This window comes from Lemur catta, chromosome 8 (assembly GCF_020740605.2).
Source record: "Lemur catta isolate mLemCat1 chromosome 8, mLemCat1.pri, whole genome shotgun sequence".
NCBI classification, from domain to species: Eukaryota; Metazoa; Chordata; class Mammalia; order Primates; family Lemuridae; genus Lemur; species Lemur catta.
The window spans coordinates 52,487,929-52,510,249 of NC_059135.1; the positions used below are offsets into that span (position 1 = coordinate 52,487,929).

Sequence of the window (22,321 nt, forward strand, 5' to 3'; positions counted from 1 at the left end):
TTAGTTATTGCTCAGAAAAATGTACAACTTCCAAAAGGCATATACTTTTTTTAAATTAAATTTCTGAAAACTGAAGGGACAAATAAAGTTCAGGAGATGGGAATCTTCTACAAACAAATTATTTTTGTTTTAAAATTAAAATATTGTGTACCTCCAGTGAAATGCAAGTTCACTAAATGTGAACAGCTTTGCTTTTCATGTGATTAAGACCCTACTCCAAATTGTAGAAGCTTTTCAGGAACCATATTACTCTCATGATACTTCATTAATCTCCATCATGTATGCCAAGCCTGACACATTTGACAGTGAGGACAATGTGGCTTGCTCCTTTTTGAATCTACAGATAATGCATGTTTTACAGTACTCCAGATGTCTACACTCAATAAAACATTTGACAAAACCAGCCTTGGTGTGTTTGGGGATGTCTGTATTGACTGACTGTGGTATGCTGAATGCGATACGGCACCTGGTGGTTGCTGATTACAGAATTTTAAGGCGTGTGTATGACACAGTAACTGGCAGTGTGGGGCAGCTGCAATTGTATCTTAAAAGTGAGTCTTTCCATGGGAATCAGAAGAATAGAATACCAGGGATTTGTCTCAAAAAAAGTTAATTAATTTGTAGATAGACATTTATGGAAAGATGATAGCAATGATATTACCAAGGATGTAACATAGGTGACTCTGACAAGAAAGAAAAAAATTCTATTTCAAAAATTAAGGAATTTTGTTTGTTATTGTTGTTCTGACCATATTGAAAAGTGTTCATTTTTAATTTTTCCTTTGAAATTATTAAATTGTGAAAACTGACCCATTGATATCTGATGGGTTATGTTTTTGCTTTCAATTCAGCAGTCCATGTAAAAGTTCATGTGCTGATTCTGAAATTACTAAGATCAGACTTCGAAAATTTAAAAACTTCTTTCATATTTGCTATTAAAATATTTTGGACCAATTGAGTTTAATATGTTTAAGTTAAGCACTTTTAAAAATTGTAGCAGAAAATTCTGAAAGAAAAAATAAGGACAAATTAGTTATTAGGAGACCATTTGGCGCTTACCCTTCTCCTCTTATGATAATAGTCTTGGCGTTCTCTCATCCCTGAGCCCCCCTTCCTTTCCTATGTTTCCTCTCCGGTGAGACCTCTGTTGTCCCCCTCCTTTGCCCTTTTTCACTCCTTTGTGATCATAGGACCACTTCAGTGGGATGCAGATTCATATCTAGCTGGCTTGCGCCTCTACTGTATTACTTTGTCACTTTAAAGATGTGGAAATATTAAAGAAACACACATAATATTGAAAGTTACCTCATGTAGCACAAAAGACAAGAAAAGAGGTGATTTTTAAAGGAGATTTGGCTATACTTAGGAAAGGATATTTAAAGAGGATGAGGTTGAGTCATGAATATAACTTAGAAGCACTCTAGTATTTTTTTTTAGTATCAAGTAGTGATCTTTTGCTGACATAAAAATGAGTAAACTACAGCAGAGAAATAAAAACAAAAACTAAATGAAGGGTTTTTTAAAAAAGAATTAAGTAAAACAAATGAAACTGTGTTACAGGTATAGTTGATGAAGTTTGTTGTGAAAAATTCTTGTTGTATGGTTTTCTGTATTGGAGTAAGGTATAGATTAGTGGATTGTTAAGGATTTCAGCAGTGTTAGAAGAAATCAGGTGTCTTGCTTTTGAGTCTTCTCCAAAGTAAATAGCATAGACTTCGTAAATAAGTTTGAAATCTCATAAAAGAGACTTTAAGTTTTGTTTTCTACAAAAGTCGAGAATTCTAAGAACTGTTACATATAGATAACCTATATTCCTATATCTCAATGTTTTCCCCTCCTTTAATATTGGTGATAGTTAATGTATTTTTAGGATTGTAAGTAAATATTTTTGTACCTATCTGTAGATTCATCGTAATCAAATTTGTAGTTAAAACATTTGATTTGTATCCAAAGCTTGTGATAGCATTAGTTGAGTTTCATCACATTGCCTTCCTAACTTGCACTTTGGCATGGCGCAGATCAGAACCAGACCTCCCAGAGAAGCACCCTGTTCTTCACTTACTCAGTTATTAGTGAAGCCTCTGTTCAGTTATCATTTGCCAGCTCTATTTGAGAATTAAGTCCTCTTACTCATGATTAATCAATGTTGCTATGTTAGAAGTTCAGATTGATGTTTATCTCTAGTTGTCTCTGTATAATGTTCTCAAAGCTCCTTTGTAACAACTCAGTCTCCTCTCGTTCAGCGTCAGAGACAGAGAAAAATCCCTTCTTTTCCTGCTTCTTATATTTTTCTGATTAGTTTATTTAAATTGCTTAATGCACTTTGTATTTTACCAGAGACTTGAGAAATGTTGACTGTTTCAGATGGCAAACTGCTTTAGCTGGGAAAATTCATCTCAATTTATTTTAAGCTTATAAAAATATACTATGGTGATAGAATAAAAGAGGTAGGTTTGACTTTTGAGTGACTTTTCTGTCCCCTAACTGGTTTGAGGTCCCTTATAAGAACTGACAGTTCTTGAATAGCTTTCGTGGTCTGTGAATATCCCAAACCACTTATAAATTAGTATCTCAGTGAAAAGCCTCGTGTTGCAATTAGGAAATATAAAAAAGAGGGAATGCACTTGACCACCCAGGCAGCACTTCACAGAGTTCTCAAACCACACGTATGATCCAGTCCTTGGCTTTGTAGGTCTAGGGACTTAATTTTTTTTTTTTTTAGTTCAGCGATGCTGTGTGTGTAACACTTTCCAAACTTCTAAGTGTCTAATTTATAAATTAGAATGCCTTAGATTCTTCATATGCATAATGAACATAATGCTAATATATAGATTAAATGGCCAAATAGGAAAAGACTGAGGAGAGTTCCAGATATAAGCCACTCAATAAATGCCAATTCCTATATGGTTCCCTTTAACATCACTTAAAAGTAAGCACCAATCTTTATGTACTACACACAAGAAAATTACAGAGTATGTTTTTCTGTTACTTTAAGTATCTCACAGAAGAAATGTTTAAATTTTTTAATGTTGCTAAAGAATACTGTAAATGAGTGCCAGGCTTGGTGGTGTGTGCCTGTAATCCCAGCTACTTGGGAGGCTACAGTGGGAGGATCACTTGAGTCTGGGAGTTCAAGACCAGCCTGGGCGATATAGTGAGATCCCCATCTCAAAAAAAATATTCTGAATGAGAAAATTCAGGGATTGAGTGATAAATGTGGACATTTTGCTAATAACATGCCAGGACTTCATGTAAATCATTGAGTTTTCCAACTGAAAATGTCATTGGCCAGCCGGGAGAGGTGGCTTATGCTTGTAATCCTAGCACTCTGAGAGGCTAAGGCAGGCTCATTGTTTGAGCTCAGGAGTTCAAGACCAGCCTGAGCAAGAGCGAGACCCTGTCTCTACTAAAAAAAAAAAAAAAAAAAATAGAAATTAGCTGGACAACTAAAAATATAGAAAAAATTAGCTGGGCATGGTGGCACATGCCTGTAGTCCCAGCTACTCAGGAGGCTGAGGCAGTAGGATCGCTTGAGCCCAGGGGTTTGAGGTTGCTGTGAGCTAGGCTGACACCACAGCTCTCTAGCCTGGGCAACAGAGTGAGACTCTGTCTCAAAAAAAAAAAAAAAAAAAAAAAGTCATTGGAAAATATCTCACTATTCTGTTAAGTCACAAGTTCCTGAGAAGCAGAAAGATTAAGTAGCTTACCTGAGATCACACAGCGAGATTAAGTAATGTTAACCAGAACGACAAGTCATGAAATAATAGGCTGTGTTTTAAAAATTAATTTATGAATTAGTTATTTGTAAGTTGAAATTAATTTTCTCATAGAAAATTATGATTACACTTTCAGAGTAGCCACTGAATTCTATTCAACACAATTTTATCAAAATACCGTAGGGGGTCTTGAACTCCCAAGAAAGAAGAGACAAGGAAAGGGTAATGAAGTCCAAACATCTCAGTTTAATAATTGGTGATCTGGCCACAGCCTGCTTTTTCAGTTTTCTCTCCCATTATTCATTTTCTTGTATAGATACAGAAAAATTAAATTCCTTAGCCAAAATTGCATTGCTAATTATTTCCTTTGTCAAAAAAAAATGATTTCCATAATTCTAAAACCAGTACAGTATAGCATTATTTGCACTGAGTGACCCATGTTGGCCTTAATGAATGTAAACAAGGTTGGGAGAGTAGAATGAAGATCCCATCAGCCTTGATCAAATAAACTTGAAATTTTTCAGCAATTCATGATTGTCCTGTTTAAAAAAATCTTTTTTAGCTAGATTTTGCAAACCAGATTTTCCCATTAGGTCCAGCCTAGTATACCCATGAGCAATTTCTTTAAAAAATAAATGATCAAGGATAAGTAGAGATGAGAAACCAAACATCCTTTTGATTCTCTTATTTTTTCACCTATTCTCTCTTCTCCAAATTATTAGGACCGTAAGAATCATAAAGGAGTATTCATCGTAAAGAAATGAGAATATTGAGTCTTCATAAATTGTATATGTACATTAAAATTTTAAAGATGTTGGCTAGAGATGATATCAATATATAAACTGCATATAAAAAATTTGTTAATGCTTAAGATGACCACATTTCACAATTGCACAGGACATATTATTTCAGAAACTATGATAAAACACTTGTTCCCATAAATGAGAAGTTAAATTATTTTCTATGATCCATTGATCTATGATCTATTGAAATCCGTATCAGCAATAATAAGATTCATTTGTAATAGCAAAAACAATTGGAAACAATTTAAATATCCATCAATATAAGAAAATGGTGAAATGAATTATAATACAGCCATACAAAAGGATATCATTAGCCATTAAAAGAATAAAGTACATCTTATATGAGCTGGCATAGAAAGATTTCTTATTCATACTGCTTTGTGGAAAAGTAAGTTGCAGAACAATGTGTAGAGTATAACCCCAGAGGGAACTTCAGTTAACGTTGGTATCTATCCTTCTGAATAGTTATCAATATGTTTGCATATCTATGTCTTTTTACATAAATTGGATCATTCTATACATATTGTTATGTAATTTTCACTTAAAGAATTGAATTAAACATTTTAAGGCAATGTAAAAATGCATTTAGAATTACATCATATTTAAGAACTTACATTTATTCATTTTAGCCAAAACTTAAGTAAAGAGTATCCGGCCATCAAAGCAAGAGTGGTAGGAGCATCCCAGGCAGAAGGAGCAGCAAGTGCAGAGGCTGCGAGGCAGGAAAGAGCCTGGTGTTTGGAGCAACAGAGAGGAGGCCTGCGGAGGCTGAAGTGCAGTGAGTGACGGGGATTATGCGGGGCCTTGTATGTATCATAAAGAGCTTGGATTGTATTCTAACTTACATGGGTAGCCATTAGAGGGTTTTAAACAAGCGATCATACAATCTGACGTGTTTTGAAAGGTCACCTGGTGTCCTGACCCCTCTGCCATCTTACCCACTGCAACAGACACGTGTTCCTGTCCAGGGCAGCACTGGCCAAGAGAGATAGAACGGGGCCATGTATGTAATTTAAACCTTTCTAGCAGCCACCTTTAAAAAAAAATGGATGTTTTTTATTTAACCCAATATATCCAAAATTTTAACATTTTAACATGTAATCAACCTAAAAATTACCAAAATGTTTTGATTCTTTTCTTTCATACTAAGTCCTCAAAATCTGGAGTGTATTTTAGGTGTATAGCACATCTCAATTCAAACTAGCCACACCTGGTGCTCAGTGGCTATTCATGGCTCGTGACTACTATATTGGGCAGTGTAGGGCCAGAGCTTTACCTTTCTCCTACGAAATTTAACTGGAAGCCTCGTTCCCATCTGACTTCAACATCTCATTAAAAAAACCTACTTTGCTCACACTGGTTGTGTTTTCAAGGCTGACTGTAAAAAGTGTGTGATACGTCTTCATTTCTGGTTTTTTTTTTTTTTTTTAAGAAAAAGAGGAGGGGCTTCACTCCATAAAGGAGGGCAAGAAGACGAGTTATAGTAGTACCAATGAGATTGGCTCTTGAACTAAGTGGAAATAGAAAGATGCAACCTGGTTCGCTCTGCTTGCTGGAGAAGAATGGATGAAACATACTGATGAGTTGGATGTGAGTTGGGAAGGATAGAAAGAGAATGACTTCTAGGTTTTTAGCCTGAGCAGCTGGATGCATGATGATGCCATTTACTGAGATGGGAAAGGCTGGGGGTCATGCCGGTATGGAATGTTTATGGAGGTGGAAATCAAGAATCTGTTTTGAATGTAGATGGCACTACCTGACTTCAAGACTTACTATTATATAAAGGTACATTAATCAAGACAGTGTGGTTCTGAAGAAAGAATAGACAAAAAGATCAATGAAAATGGAGAGCCTAGGAAAAGACCCACACAAATACAGTCAACTGGTTTTTGACAAAGGAGCAAAGACAATGCAATGAAGCAAAGAGAGTCTCTTCAACAAATGGTGCTGGAACAACTGGACATTTACATGCAAAAATAAACAAATCTAGACACAGACCTTACACCCTTCACAAAAATTAACTCAAAATGAACCATAAACCTAAATGTAAGACACAAAACTGTAAAACTGAGAAGATAACATGGGAGAAAACCTAAATGACCTTGAGTTTGATAATGACTTTTTAGATACAACACCAAAGGCATGATCCATGAAAGAAAGAATTGGTAAGCTGAACTGCATTAAAATTAAAAACTTCTCTGTGAAAGATACCATCATGAGAATGAGAAGACAAGCCACAGACCAGTAAAAAATATTTGCCAAAGACATATCTGATAAAGGTCTTACTTGGACTGTCATCCAAAATATACAAAGAACTCAAACTCAACAATAAAAAATGAACAACCCAGTTAAGAAATGTTTTGAATGTAGGTTCAAGATGGCTATTAAACACCCTTGGGTAGATGTCCAGTTGACCGCTACCAAATACATGTGTCTGATGCTCAGAGGAAAGCTTGAGGAAGCAGGTATATAAATTTAGACTCATTCCCATGAGCATGGTATTTAAAACCTGGGGACCAGAGTAGATCAACTAGACAAGAGAATAGAAGTGGAGAGGGCCCAGGAATAAGCCTGGTGCTGAGGGTGAGAGAAGCAGGAGGGCCAGTGAGATAGGCGGAGAAAAGCAGCTGCTGAGGGAGGAACAAACCAAGAGAGGATGGTGTCAGAGCAGACCAGAGAAGACAGTTTCAAGAAGAGCAAATGTCAGGCGTGGTGGCTCACGCCTGTAATCCGAGGACTCTGGGAGGCTGAGGCAGGAGCATCACTTGAGCTCAGGAGTTCAGGACCAGCCTGAGCAAGAGTAAGACCCCGTCTCTACTAAAATTAGAAAAAATTACCTGAGCAACTAAAAATAGAAATAAAAAATTAGCCAGGCATGGTGGTACGCACCCGTAGTCCCAGCTCCTCAGTAGGCTGAGACAGGAGGACTGCTTGAGCCTACGAGTTTGAGGTCGCTGTGAGCTAGGCTCACACCATGGCACTCTCGCCTGGGCAACAGAGCGAGACTCTATCTCAGAAAAAGAAAAAAAAAAGCAAATGCTGCTGAGCAGCTGAAAAAAAAAAAAAATGGAGACAAAAATGTGCTGCTTGACAAGTTCCGTTTCATTTGAAAGCAAGTCCAGATTACTCTTTTGAGAAGTTTGGCCATAAAGAGGATAAGAAAAATAGGGGAGAGGCTGGAGGGAGATGTGAGGCAAAAGTTTTTGTTTGTTTGGTTGGTTTTGTTTTTTATTAATAGTATTGGGAAATGCTAGAGCAAGTTGGATGTTGATAGAGAGGCTCCTGAGAGGAGGGGAGTGTGCGGCCGGTGAGGCCAGAGGGCAAGGGCTGACAGAAGAAACTCAGTCCTTGAGAGGCTACCAGGGGATGAGACCTGCAACACAGGCAGAGGGACTGACGTTTGGGAGACACAGGGATGCGTCTTCCCCTGGAACAGAAGGGAAGACGTAGGTGGATGTGCAGCTTCTGTGTTCTCAGTGACGTGTGTGTAGAAGCCATCAGCAGAGGGGCTGTGGAAAGCGTAGGTTTGAAGGGAAAGTAGAAGCTTCTGCACAGCCCTCTTCAACGTGCCCTTGCTGGTTTTTTTTTTTTTATTTCAGTGTATTATGGGGGTACCAATATTTTGGTTACATTTTATGTCTTGGCCTCACCCAAGCGAGAATTAGAGGCTTGCCCTTCCCCTCTACAGTGCTCACTGCATCCATTAGTTGTGAGTTTACCACCCCCCCAACCCGCTAATCCCTGGAAAATATTACTACCGTGTGGGCACCATCGTGTTGATCAGTAAGTGCCAATTTGATGGCGAGTACATATGGAGCCTATTCTTCCGATCTTGTGATACCTCACTTCTGATAATGAGCTCAAGCTCAATCCAGGAAAATATAAGTGGTCCTAGATCACTGTCATTTCTTATTACTGAGTAGTATTCCATTGTACACATATACCAAATTTTAATAATCCACTCATGAATTGACAGGCACTTGGGTTGTTTCCACATCCTTGCAATAGTGAATTGTGCTGCCATGTTTTTTTGTTTTTTGAACCTAGATTCTAGGAGCTGACACAGAATCCTGGAGGCCCCTGTCATTAACCCTTTAGTTACTGGGTTGTGGGCAGCTGGAGGAGCCCTTGAGCAATTACTCTATTACTCTATTACTTCCGAAGGATTACGTCGCATGTTGAGCTGGACACGCAACAAGCACTTCCCGGCCGGGTGTCAGTCCTGGGAGAGTGAATACCTCTGACCCCTCCTGCTCCTGTTCTTTACTTTGCTCCAGGGAATAAAAAATACTAGGGTTTAAGGAAATCTCTCATTCGGCTCTGCCTTTTATCTTTCTATTTTTCTGGTAGGATTCCTTGGTTCTTGCTCTCAAGAGGCCTGCCACATCTGAGCAGTTTACCTGTTTCCAACAACTACCTTCTTATAAAAAAGCTTCTGTCCCTTGCCTAGAGTCTCACAGTCCCGGCTGCTGACATCAGTGATATGAATGGGGGTGGGGGAGCGATGTGTACGGTTCATAGCCTTTCGTTGCGATCCTTTGAAATCCCATGAAAATGCAGACAAGAGACCACCTCTTGAACTTTTGAGGCTCTTGCCTGAGTGGATTAACTAACCCTATTTACTAATATCTCTCTTCTCCCACTGAGGACCCTCATCTTTAGAATTCAGTGTTCTTTTTGCTTCAAACAAAGCCTCCAGTTTGCTGCTCTTCTGATCACAGCGTGAGAGCAAGCTTATTTGCTCTGGTCAGATGTTGTGTGTAAGTGATTTCAGTCATTTGCCTCATTGTATTTGTGTCATTTGGGGGTGAATTCCAACAACCTTGGGGCATCATTTCTTTTTTACTTGAAAATACATTTAATGAAAAACTGTATTTCTAGGGAATAGAATAGACTTGGCCAAGTTTTATTTCTAAGGAAGGAGCCTATCCTGTGGCTTAACTCCTACAAAGCTACATAGGATATCTGGTTTGATTGAGGTCTTTATCCAATTTAAACAATATAACAAATGAAAGATGTATTTCCTTGTTTTGCATCCTTTGATTAGTAATGTCCAACTCAAGCATTGGGACCAATGTCCCACCTTTTACCCACAAATGCTTCCAGATATCACAAACACTGTTGATTGTTTACCCATAACCATCTCACATACCCACCACACCCCCCTTTTCCTTGCTAACAAAATCTCAAATTTGTTCCACAAAGAAGTGAGTTTGCCCACCTCCAGGAAATGAATCATTATTGGTCTAAATTCATCATGACTTCCTGCTTCTCCTTTGCCAGTGATAGGGCTAGGCAGGTGAGCCAGCTCTGGCCTGGGGAACATGAGGGTCTGGGGAGGTGGTTTGGCAGAGCTTTGGGGCGGGGGGAGTTTTCTTCCCTGATACAAAGGAGGAGACAAGAAGAGATACCCACTCTCTCCTCCTGCTATGAGGATTTGGGGTGAATTCCAGTGCCCTCTGGGCATCATTCCTTTTTTATATGAAAATAGATGTATTTAATGAAGAACTGTATTTGGAGTTACAAAAGGGCAGAGCCAAGAGATGGGCAGAGAAGCAGCCCCTAGACTTGGTTAGCCAGTCTGGATCAGCCTCCCACAGGTGTCTTGTTTGTGTAAGCATTAAATGCCCTTGTTCTTTAAGCCACTTTTAGTTGAGTATTCTGTTACTTGTAGCTAAAAGCCTCCAGATACACCCGACTTCATAGAACTTGCTATGCTCAGGAGCATTGATAACTAACGCTCTTCATGGAGGCTCAACAAAAACAATTCCCAGCCCCCACCTGGCTGTTAAGCCACAGTTCTTTACTAGCTTGTTAAAGACTGTCGGATACCCAAGAGTATTATAAAAGCAAGGTGTTTTCATTCTTCTGGTTTTCTAGTGCAGTTTGGCTACATACAATATTACAAATAAAATGATTTTTCAATGACTAATCTATAGAAAAGAGAATGTCAGTATTCCTAAATGGCCATCTTAGAGTTTTTTTCTTTAAAATGTTTTTTAACCTTTCTAATGCAGAATTTGAGTTTTGAATTGGGTCAGACTATTGGAAACCCACCATGAACAGCCTCTACTATTACCTGAAGCAGTCACCTGTTTTTAGTTGTTACAGAAGCTCACCCACATTATTAAAATGCAAAATATTACTCATTCTTTATAGCTTGGCATTTGCTAACCTTATTTGTCTCTTCAGCACTTTACCCACTTTTTATCACTAGACACTTGAATTTGTTCTATATTTGATATTTTTATCACAGTTTTTCTCTTGTCCAACCCATTCATATCTTATGCCTTGTGTCCCTGAAAATGTGGGAATATGGCCAAACCTCATTTTTGGGACTGCTAGATCAATTTAGGAGATAACCCTGCAGAGATTTATAGAATCAACTACCAAATGTACATCTTTAGTTTACCAGGTTTTCTGTTTTTCCTATCTTTTTTTGAGAGTACAATTAAGGTGTTTAGGTTAAAATCAGCTCCCTGATTTTTTGTAATCCCTGATATTTTGTAATAAACAAAAACAATTATAAGCTACCACTTGCTCAGAGCCTAAAATAAACCATGCAACAAGCCTAAATGAAATAAGCACAACTTTTTTTCATTCTGGGTTTTAATTTTTAAGGTGGCCAAGGCAGATTTAGTTATTGCCATAGACACACCTTATTTGCTTAACTAAATGAATTAGGGGTGGGCGGGGAGGAGGGAGGAGGAGAGGAACGAGTGACAAAAGAACACTGATCAAGTTAGAACTTTTACTGAATTTACTTAAATTCAGTCAGCACAGATTTGTAGGCCAATGAGCATTTCTGCAAGTGGTTTATTGAACTTATTTTCAAATTCCACACAGAGCACTGATTGCATCAAGCAAGATGAATAATTTATCTCCAGCATCACTGGAGCAAAAACTGGTAGTGTAGAACTTGTTTCTTAGATTTAACAAGCATGCATGAGCCCAGGCCCACACCAGGCTATAAGGACTATTGATCTTTTGAAACCTAGGCCTATGGCAAAGAGGTTTCAATGTTGTCTCAATTTTACCCTTGGTATTCTAATTTTTGGAAGTGACTGAGTGATGACACAGAGAGGTCAATGCCATTGAAAGAAAAATGTATTACTTACATTTTACAAGAGAAGGGGGCATGGCATGCCATGCAGGGCCACATGGGGAAGCACCAGGTTTGGTCGGGGGTAGGGGGCAGCAGGGGTGGGGAGAGAGCCTAGACCAGAGCCTTCGCTGTGTTTCCGTAGGAAAGGCAAGGCTGGGCAGGGGACACAGCTTCTGATTGACTATTTTGAATAATTTAGCCTGGCTGTGGGCTATAGGGGCGATCTCTAGTTGCCTGGTACCTGGCCCTGGGTGATTTAGAGCAGGGGAAATATTGGCCGGTGTGTAAGAGTTAGATAAGGAGGTAGATGGGAGTGTGGACTCATGATTGGTTACAGGGTTTGTAATATGACTTTTGTGTATCTGTAAAAGCTGGATCACAGAGGACATATAAACAGTTGGGCCATTAATTTGGCCTTGTGACTTATGGATACCAAATAGAAGCCCATATGATTAGGGAGTCTCAGTGCAGTTCAATCCTCCTACATAAAAACAACTTAAAAACTACACTGTACGCCAAGGAGCACATGAAAAAACAAGTAACCACATAGCTATTCCATGTTTTAATTATAACAGTATGTAGGAAAGAATTTGGTCTTGCCCATAAAGAGATCTGGCCTTTGCCCTCAGCTTCTGGGATTAATCTATGTCATACCTGGTAAGAATGTCTTTGTTTAGGGCAGGGATGACCACACTGGATCTTAGGATGCAGGCTAGCCTTGCCAGAAAGACCAGCCATGTGATTAAGGGAGGGAATTTGGGTCATGTAGTGTCAGTTGACCTGCAGAATGAGATCAACCATGTGGGCAATCAGTCAATCAATCATGCCTACATAATGAAGCCCAGTAAAAACGCTGGACACTGAAGTCGAATGAGCCTCCCTGGTTGTCAGCACTCCATGTGTACTGTCACACACTGATGCCAGGAAGATAATGTGCTCTGACTCCACAGAAGAGAACAATGGGAGCTGCGTGTTTAGAACCTCCCAGACTGCCCTGTGCGTCTCTCCCTTTGGCTGATTTTAATCTGTTCCCTTCCCCTGTGATAAACCAGAACCGTGGATGTAACAGTAATAGCTTTCAATGAGATCTGTGAATCCTTCTAGTGATTTATCCAACCTGAGGGTAGTTTGGGGAAACCCCCAAATATGAGGCTGGTGTTAGAAGTGAAGGAAGGCCTGGAGACTGTGACCCCAACCTTTGCAGTTTGGCTAAGTCTGGACATGGAAGGAAGGGAGGAAGGATGGAAGGAAGGAAGGAAGGGAGGGAGGGAGGGAGGGAGGGAGGGAGCCTTGCCTGGCTTTCTCTGGAGGATCTCTCTGTTAATGGTTTCTTTCTGGGTTATTTTTTCAGACATTTTCTGCATAAATATAAACATATACTCACATTTTATTATTTTTTAATCGTAAATGATATTGTGCTCTATAGCCTGACCTGAAACTTTCTTTCATCATTTCCATTTCATGAGTATTGTTTGTGTCAGCACATTTGGACCTACTCCTGAACTTTTTTGTGGTTGAATGATATTAGTTTATATGGCTGTACTATTATAAGACAAGAACCAGGCCGGGCGCAGTGGCTCACGCCTGTAATCCTAGCACTCTGGGAGGCCGAGGCGGGTGGATCGTTTGAGCTCAGGAGTTCGAGACCAGCCTCAGCAAGAGCGAGACCCCGTCTCTACTAAAAATAGAAAGAAATTATCTGGCCAATCAAAATATATATAGAAAAAAAATTAGCCGGGCATGGTGGCGCATGCCTGTAGTCCCAGCTACTCGGGAAGCTGAGGCAGTAGGATCGCTTGAGCCCAGGAGTTTGAGGTTGCTGTGAGCTAGGCTGATGCCATGGCACTCACTCTAGCCCGGGCAACAGAGCGAGACTCTGTCTCAAAAAAAAAAAAAGACAAGAACCAAGTCTAAGGACTCTTGTCTTATATGACTTCACATGGATACGGTTCTCAGGACAGTGCCGGCACAAAATAAGCAAGCACTACATTTGTTTGTTCTTATTTATTTGTTTATGTAGCCAGCTCTCTATTGTGTACATTGAGACTTTTAATTTTTTCTGTTATTTCAAACAAAGCTGCAGTGAATATCCTTAAGCATATACATATACATTCACATTTAGGATAAATTCCGAGAAGTGGAATTGCTGGGTCAAAGGGTATGCATTTGATATTTTGCTAGGTGTTGTCAAACTGCTCTCTAAAATGACTATGCCAACTTACACACCCACCCCTCGCTTAGGATATGCTCCATTCCCCTTATTCCCAACTACTGAGCATTGTCGAACTTTTTAGTCTTTACTAATCTGACAGGTTTTTAAAATTTCAATCCTCTGCTGGGTGTGATGGCTCACATTTGTAATCCCAGCACTTCGGGAGCCCAAGATAGGAGGATTGCTTGAGGCTAAGAGTTTGAGACCAGCCTGGGCAACAAAGAGAGACCCCATCTCTACAAAAACCAGAAAAATTAGCCAGGCATGTTGGCATGCGCCTGTAGCCCCAGCTTCTCAGGAGGCTGAGAGGTGGGAGGATTGCGTGAGCCGAGGAGTTTGAGGTTTTAGTGAGCTACAATGATGCCACTGCACTCTAGCCAGGGGGACAGAGTCGAGACCTTGCCTCAAAAAATAAATAAATAAATAATTTTAAAAAATAAAAATTTCAATTTCCTTTTCATTTAGTTTTTATTTCTTTAATTATTGGTGAGGTTGACTTTTTCATATATTTATACATTTACACATTTACTTTATATCTATAGTACCTTTATTCAAGTGCTTTACTTTTCTATTTGATTTAAACAAACTTCCTCATGCCATCTGAAACTGATACCTTGAATGAGAATTGGACACAATGAAAAGATACCAGGATGCTTTCCCAGCCAGCGTTTCCATATTATCATGACTTCTATGATTTTAAACTTCCTTAAAAAAACAAAGCAAAGAAAGATGAAACATAGTGAAGTCTGGAAAGAAGTACTAATTTTCTTTGATTGAAGGGTTTTTGGTTGTTTGTTTACTCCTCTCAACTAGAGAGAAATCATTCCCTTTATTTTAGCTTATATCCATTTCTCTACCATGGAAACCAACCCACCGGTAACTGAATTTTTTTATTCTTTAATTTAAACCAATCTATTAATAATAAATTAAAACCCTGTGATATTTATCAATATCAACCCAGCATAAATGGTGGTAGATAACAGACTGTAAACCCCTTTGGATTCTGGTAAATTTTTGGCACTGTTTTTTAAAAATTTTTTTATTTTAAAGACAGGTTCTTGCTCCATTGCTCAGGCTGGAGTGCAGTGGTGTTATCATAGCTCACTGTAGCCTCGAACTCAGGCTCAAGTGATCCCTCTGCCTCAGCCTCCCAAATAGCTGGGACTACCACCATGTGTGTGCCACCATGCCTGGCTAATTTTTTAAATTTTTTGTACAGACAGGGTCTTGTTATATTGCCCAGGCTGGTCTCAAACTCCCGGCCTTAAGCAATCCTCCTGCCTTGGCCTCCCAAAGTGCTAGGATTAAAGGTGTGAGCCACAACACCCAGCCTCAAGAGGTCACTATTGGAAGAAAAGGAGCTTTGAAGAAAGGTAGAACCACATCTTAGGTTCTTTCTTTTTCGAAGAAATCAAATTCTTGAGGAGTTTATACAAATGTTCTTTGCAAAATGTGAAATACACTTGAAAATCCAGAGTGTATCTGTATTATCATTATTATTATTATTATTATTATTTTTAGTCTCTGGGAAGACTCAGACCCGAGTAACCTTGGATATGAGCTCCAAAGAATATATCTTTTGAACAACATGTGAGTCAATCTATTTTTTAGTGAAGCAATTTGGCCTTATAAAAAGTGCAAAAGCTTGGGTGTGGCAGATCGAGACCCTGTCTCAAAAAAAAAAAAAAAAATTGACCTCTTGAAAACTTCCTAAATGAGGCTCCTTGTTTTCCAACTGTACGACCTCCTCTCCCACCCCCATTTTGCAGAACTTGTAACTGTCACTATGTGATTATGTGCATAGTGGTTTATTTCACATATTTTTATATATCCATCTTTTCTCCCCTGTAAAGTTATAAAGCTCATATAGATTAGGTACTGTGTTTGTTATATAGTGCTGCATAACAAATTGTCCCAAATTTTAGCATCTTAAAACAGCAATAGCATTTATTACCTAACACAATTTCTCGCTATGTTGCCCAGAAATTTGGAGGCAGCTCGGCTGTGCTGCAGTCATCTGAGGGCTTAGTCGGAGCTGGAGGCTCTGCCCCTGAGAGCTGACTCTCATGGCTGCAAAACTGATGCCACTTGGTTTCTCACCCGTAGATTCTTCCATGGAGCTTCTCCACAGAGCTGCTCAGGAGTCCTCATGACATGGCCCCTGGCTTTCCCGAGTGAGTGATACAAGCGAGAGCAAGGCAAAGCCATGAGGTCTTCTAGGCTCACAAATCACACACTGTCATTTCCAAAATATCCTACTGGTTACCTAGATCAGCCCTTCCCCGGGGTCATGAATACCAGGAGGCAGGAATTGTTTGGGGCCATCTAAGAGGCTGGCTACCATAGGGACCTTGTCTTCTATCCATTCTTTATGTTATGCCTTACTATGGCGTAGATTTTGGCATAGGTATGATCACTTAAAAGAACCCAACTATGTAGAAATATTATAATGAATTAGAAAGCTGATTCCTTTAATTATAACTGATGACACAGTGTGTGAAAGGACAAGTCTTAGGTCAGTTTGCCTGGGAGACCTCTCCAAGGCAGATATTTGCATGCAAGCAGTTGGTTGTAGAGAGCCCTCTGGATCACCAGCACTTGTTGGGGAGTGAAGGAACTAGGATTGGGACCCGGGAATTGTAGAACAACAAAGGCGTCAGCCAATCCCAAGGGGAGCTCTGGAGCTAGGATGGCCCTTCAAAGCATTTATACCATAGAAACTGGCAATGCTACAAATCAGGGTTTTTTAAACCCCAATTTAAACCCTGAGCTGGTTATTCATCATTCACCAGCACACAAGTAATCTATTGAATCTCCTCCTCTGAGATCCAGAATGTAATATTTTAACATATTAAAATTTCTGAGAAGTCCTATAATAAGGAAATTTGTTTAACTTCATGAAATAAACGTTTCCCAAACATCTGACATGGGTATAAATCTCAGTCCACAGACTCAAGTATATAAGAAGCTATTTAATTTCTAATTCTGAATCCCTTTGTTCCTGATCCATAGGGAGGGGACACATAAACTCCCCTTTTCCTAGAATTCTCTCACCCACCCAAGCCCCCCAGGTTGTGCCAAAGTTCCAGGGCACCTTTCTGGTTCTCACTCGTTGGTCCTCCCAGGCACTGCTCAGGTGCCCAAATTCCTGCCCACTTGCCACATGCCCTGCCAGGTCTGAGCACTGAGCTTGCTTTCTGGGAGACGTCTCTGTCCTCAAGGCAGAAGCACCCTCTCCAGCCCCATGGTACAGGCCTGTTGCACCTGTCCTGCCTGACTCATGGGAACTTGTGGCCAATGACTTGTGGCCATTTTGTCTGCACGTCCCTGGTGTTCTGCTTGAGGGCTGGGCCTGGGGCTATGCTCAACCTCGACAGACTGGCTCCCTCCCTCTGCCTCTGCCCTCCCTTCCCATGTCCTCCTCTCCTCCCTGTCTCCCCTTCCCCTTTTCCTCCTTCCCTCCTCAAAGCTGTTTCCAGGCCGAGGTAAATCCTCTCTGTTCCTCCAGCCTTTGGTTGAGAGCCAGCTGAATCCTGCTGAGGACGTCGGTGTTGTTTCCTGTCTTACCAGAAGCCTCCCAGAGGTAATGAGCACATACCCCCTATCTGCTTAAATGGGGAGAAAAGTGTGGAAACCGAGGGGAGGTGGGATGAAGAGGCTCCTGTCTGAAACTGCCTTTCACTCCGTCACACCTATTTGATTTTGCAACAGTTTCGTGGAAAACAGTTGAGGGAAATTCTGCAAATGGCTTCCCACTGGCCACTTCCCTGCTGGGAGCCAAGGAGGTGCCCCAGGGTGACCTCTGGGCTCACAGTCTGTGACACACAGCAGGGGAAGCGCTTTTGTGTGCAGACTTCTGTCAGCCCTTCCAAGGGTAGGAGCCCTGGAATCTGGTCGGCCTGGAGCAACTGAGTCCTGAGCTGAGGGCTGGTGTGGGAGGGGTTGCTGTTTGTGCTGACTTTTTGAAAACTGTCTTACAGGATTGCATTTTTCTCCATCCAGTTGTACTTGTTTCCACAGATAATGCTGTTTGGGGGGACAGGTGAGTCTTTTGAAAAGGATTCTGATCCCCACTGTGATTGTATAAGTCTCTGAAAGCATCTTAAAATTCCCCCCCAAAATTAATGAATTGATTTAGAAGTGAGACCAAAATGTGAAGTCTCCACTGGACTAAAATTCAAAACCAGTTAAATGGGAATGATTTAATAGCCAACCATTTCTAAATTGTTTATTTCATATATGTTAGCTTTTATATTGGTGGCAACTATGATAACAGATCCCAAGACCTAGATAAGATCAACAAATTGCCAAGTGCTAATTGTTTCTGCTGGGTGTAGGTGGGGAGATAAATTGCTTATAAATTAAATAGCACCTAAGGGTGCCATTCCCAACTCACAGGCTGCTCGGTGCTCTCCAGAGAAATAATTTCCTCTTATTCCATAATTAGACATTTTTATTTTTAAAAACTGCAATCATTAATGAATATGTTATCCTTCTACTGCCAAATTTAAAAGAGGAGAAAAAAGATAAGAAAGAGGAATTTAATAAACTGAATGCTAATGACATTTCATTCTTCTGCAAATCGTTGAAATATAGGCTCTGTCTTAGATCATCATTTGGTCATGTATGCGGTTTTCCGCGAGGAGCTACTTTCCTAGTACTGAAGTGTGACAATCCTCAGGTCCAGGCTCATGTGGCCTCACACCTTTCAACACTTGCTCACAGGCTGCAGCTGTTGGCTGCCATTTAGGATCGTGCCTCAGGTTCATTTCTAAGTGTTATTGTACCATCAGGCTTCTCAATGCCAGTTAGTATGTTTTAACTTTCTCATGAATGTCAGTTGTTCCTTTTCCGGCTTCCTTCTCAAGTGAGGACTGTGAGGGTCGAATAGTGCTGCTGCATTATTTTACTAGAAATGCAGACAGAATGCAATGCAGTGTGAAGAGCTGTTTTCTTTCTTTCCCTTTTTTCTTCAGTCTCTGAACATCTGGTTAGAAGAGTGTTATCTGGGTAATGTCATTTTTCACTCTGCTTTGGTGTCATGGTATGTCAAATGTGTTAGAAATTCTAAGGACAAAAATGTGTTCATTCCTTCTTAGCTCATCCATCCATCCATTCATCCATAGATTTATTTCATCATTTTTTCTTCTCATGTTTAGCAAGCTCTTCTGGTTCAGACCCTGAGCAGAGTGCTAGACGAAAGATAAATGTGAGTTGGGCACATTTCTTTCTGCTGAGCTCAGAGGGAGAGGCCAGCATTGTAAATACTTATTACAGTAGAGAGCATGGTGGACAGGCCCCACCTGGCTTGGCCAGGCAGGAGGATTCCAGTGAGGAGGTGATAAAGCCGAGGAAAGAGGAGAGCAGCAGAGAACAGCAGCTTGCAGGCCCTTGGCCGGGGCAGCCTCAGAAGCAAACGAATAAGGGCCCGCGAGTCTGGGGTACTACTGAGAGCAGGCTTGGCCAGGAGTAGCCTGCCAAGATGAGGATTAGCTCTTGATCAGGGCTATCTCATTGTACTGTCCCGGTAACCTGGGATGCAGGGCCTTCCCCAGCTGCTCTGAAGTGGGGAGCAAGCGGGATGGGGAAGAAATCCTGCCTATTGTGACTTTGGGAAGGAACCTACCCACCCTGGGCCTCAGTTTCCTCATATATTAAATGGGGAGTATAACAGTTTCTACCTGGCAGACTTATTGGAGGATTACATGAATTTATGCATGTGAAGCACTTAGAATAGTGCATGAATTCAATACATAGTAGCTATCATTACTATATCTCATTGTACTCTTCACTAATTAGGCTTAGTGAGCACGATTAAATGACATAAATCACCCAGCTAAAAAGGGGCAGGGCTAGGTCAAATTTCTTCCTTACCTATAATACTGTATGTAGCATACCATGGGACCACACAGGATGACCACCTAATCAAGACTGGATACAGGCCAGGCACAGTGGCTCAAGCCTGTAAACCCAGCACTTTGGGAGGCTGAGGCAGGAGGATCACTTGAGCCCAGGAGTTCGAGGCTGCAGTGAACTCTGACCACACCACTGCACTCCATCTTGGGTGACAGAGCAAGACTGTCTCTAAAAAAAAGTGAGAGAGAGAGGAGAAAGAGAGAGAGAGAGAGAGAGAGAGAGAGAGAGAGAGAGAGACTGACTGGATGCAACCAGGGAGGGCTTCCTGCAGGAGGTGGCATCTAAGCTGACTTTGAGTTGGAACAAGGGCCAAGAGTTTGCCAGGGAAAGAAGTGGGGAAAGGCATTTTAAAGACATGAAGCAGAATGTGTAAAGGCCTGGAGGCAGGAGCAAGCCTGGTATGCTGGGAGGACTGAGGTATGGTGGGAGTGGGGGGAATGAGGGCCAGAGCACAGACAGATAGCTGAGAAGTTTGGACCAGGTCCTGAAGGCAGTGCATATTCTGTGTTTCAGTGCTAGTCATTTATGTGTTTATATGAAGGGCGGTGGCAGGGGGAGAAGTGAAAGAGAAACTTAAAAATATAGGTCATCTGTATTTATAATTTACTTGTGCTTTTCTTTAAATGACTTGCTCTTTTTACTTAAATGTATTTTTAAAAAGAAACTTTATATCACAACCAGAAATGGAAAGCTCACAGTGCCAGCTGTGTTTCAGAATTCAGATATTTTTCTGATTTAGAAGGGCGATACAGTACACATGCCCCACAGTAGTTACCTCCAGAGGGTCAAAGAATCAATGAATATTTCTTAGAGAACTGTTTGAATATTTACGTCAAGTAGGATAAAGATTATATGTAGCTTGCCTCAAATGAGCTTTGGCTCCAAACTTATAAAAACTTTTCATTTTTCAGAGCTTTTTAGATTTTAGAATGTGGATGAGCAGTATTACCTGCTGGAACTGGACAGTAACAGAAAATATATTCATTGCAAACAAAGCAATGTTATCAGAATCCAGTTCACCCTCCCAGCTGTGGCTCCAGAGGTGCTGCCCTTGTGGAAGAGGAGATTCACAGGCATCAGGGAGGTGTTCAAAGCCTCCACCAGCAATGTCAACAATGCAACTGGGTGCAGGGTATACAGGAACTCTATCTAATGTTCTTGCAACTTTCCTGTAAATCTTAAACTATTCTCAAATTTAAAGTTTACTTAAAAAAATAGCCGACTAGCACCAAATCAGACTTTCTCCATCAAAAAATCACTTCTCATTCAGTGGTACCATTTTGAATACGTCCTCCTCATCCCCTCGAAAATCACTCCATGGACCTCCCCTTCCCCAAGGCAGGCTCCCAGGCTTTGGGAGACCCTGGCTGGGTGGGCTAGGCCTTGTTGTCTCTGCACATCAGGCAGAGGGACTGGGCTTTCTCGGTGGCAATGAGTTTTCATGGAAGGTGTTTAAGTGGCTTTGGAGGTGCCTTGAGAGTACTGTTTGGGGATGCGGGGAGGCAGTTTGGCCAGAGAAGGAAGAGATTAGGGAGGAGAGGGAAAGAAAGATCTGTGGTCAGGTTGGCCAGCTGATGGCAGGAGGGGACAGATATGGGACAGACGTGAGTGGACCGGAGGGCTCAGAGCGGCAGGAATGCAGGCCCACTGGGGGCGCATGTAGAGGAGAGTGTGTTAGGGGCAGGTGGGGCGGGATGCCGACTTCCAGAGGGCTGAGGCCATCTCAAGGAAAGTGTCCTGCAAGGGGCCAAAGGCATGTGCCCAGAGTTCCGCGACAGAGACTCAGGTTCGGCTACTGTCCTTTTTCAGATCATCGCTGGGTCCTAGGGCTGGAGGACATCTCCAGAAGAGAGAAAAGGGACACTCCACTCCCCCAACCCCCCACCTCCTTGCCCCAACCCCCTACCACAGCTTAAGTGGCAGAATGGGGGTGGGGGGAGGCACAAGTGGTTGGAGGAGAGACCCAGGCTTGCCACAAACTGGGAAAGGGACAGAGGGTTTCCCATTCTACCTCATTCTGGGTGGAAAAGGAAGCTTGGCTCCTGGTTGGTAAATGTAAAGACGCTAGAATTGGGGTCTGATGGGTGATGGGCAGACCCTCCCTTAGAGGACCCAGTGCCCAGGGGTGCCAAAGGCATGGGAACCAAGACAGAAAAAAGTGAAAGATGCACACATAGACGTTCTCCAGAAAGTGAGGAAACAGGGCTTGTCTCTCTCGAGTCTGCAGGTCTGGTTGCATTCGATCAATGAACACTCAGAAGACACCCGTGCTGCCCGTGTGCCTATTTTTGCCCCCAGCCCTTACCTGGCCATCAGTTCCTTGCCTGAGCCACCAGCAGCTGGGGTCCTGTGCCAAGCCAGTGCCATCCTGGGGCTTAACTCAGCTGCTGGAAGCCCGAGAGAAATTGGGGGCTGCAGAGCCAGGTGCTGAGACTGGGTTGGGACCAGCGGGAGGATGCCCAGGCGGAGGCCACATGGGCCTGGCCCTGCCCCCGTCCCTCCACTGCCCCCGTGGCCTGGAGTGGCAGCCGGCTGCGGGCCTGCTGGGAAGCCAGTCAGCCTGACATCC

The 22,321-nt window shown here is 41.6% G+C and overlaps 1 protein-coding gene across 2 annotated transcripts in view; it reads left to right on the top strand.

Moving 5' to 3' along the window:
• The window catches only part of OLA1 (Obg like ATPase 1), a 165,742-nt gene extending 165,339 nt beyond the window's left edge, over positions 1 to 403 (top strand). For both annotated transcript variants that reach the window (XM_045558942.1, XM_045558943.1), the window contains one exon: positions 1 to 403. This exon is cut by the window's left edge and continues 106 nt beyond it. The gene's annotated coding sequence lies outside the window, so the exon portion shown is untranslated.
• The last annotated feature ends 21,918 nt before the right edge of the window (positions 404 to 22,321 follow it).